This window comes from Spermophilus citellus (assembly GCF_964194105.1).
Source record: "Spermophilus citellus genome assembly, chromosome: 4".
NCBI classification, from domain to species: domain Eukaryota; kingdom Metazoa; phylum Chordata; class Mammalia; order Rodentia; family Sciuridae; genus Spermophilus; species Spermophilus citellus.
The window spans coordinates 165545168-165546180 of NC_138185.1; positions in this window are offsets into that span (position 1 = coordinate 165545168).

Below are 1013 nucleotides of genomic sequence, written 5' to 3' on the forward strand. Positions count from 1 at the left end.
GGGGATATAGCTCAGTGGTAGAGCTCCCCTGGGTTCAATCCTAGGTATCACCTAAAATACATACATAAGAAAGAAAGAAACATGCTGCTGGAAAATATGTAGTTAATATGTTATTTAAAAATCTTTTCACAAGTATTAATTCGTCCTGTAACCTATTCATCCTCTTACCCATTATCTGGGTTAAGGGAAATACCTTTTTAATTGATGAAGATGGTTGCCAAGTATAAATTAACTGTGAGATTCTTGATACTTGAGGAAAGATTGGGAGTTCAGAACTATGGTGTGGAAGCTCCAAATAGATACAAACTGGTTGAAGGGGAGGTCAACACTCCGGATATCTATGAACACTCCACAGTGTGGGTGATGTCCATCAAAGCTGTGACATCGGGTAGCTACCCTTTCACACTTGAGAATTCCCTCTCATTGATCAGATAAAGATAAAATTATTTGGTCATGTTTTTTTTTTTTTAAATCTTGACTCCCTTTCTTCTTCTATCAAAACTATAAATAAAAAGGCCTCTGAGAACAAATAACCCACCAAAAATGGGCAAAGGAACTAAACAGACGTTTCACAGAAACTTCAACAAACATGAAAACATGTTCATCATCTCTAGCAATTAGATAAATGAAAATCAAAACTACTCTAAGATTTCATCTCACTCCAGACAGAATGGCAATTATCAAGAATATGAGCAATAATAAGTGTTGGCAAGGATGTGGGGATAAAGTTAAACTTTTACATTGCTGATGGGACTGCAAATTGTTGCAACCACTAAGGAAAGCAGTATGGAGATATCTCAGAAAACTTGGAATGGAACCACGATTTGACCCAACTATCCCACTCCTCGTTTATACCCAAAGGCAAACTACAGTGACCCAGACACATCAATGTTTATAGCAGATCAATTCACAGTAGCCAAACTATGGAACCAACTTAGATGCCCTTCAACAGATGAATGGATAATGAAACTGTGGTACATATACACAATGGAATATTACTCAGCCTTAAAGAA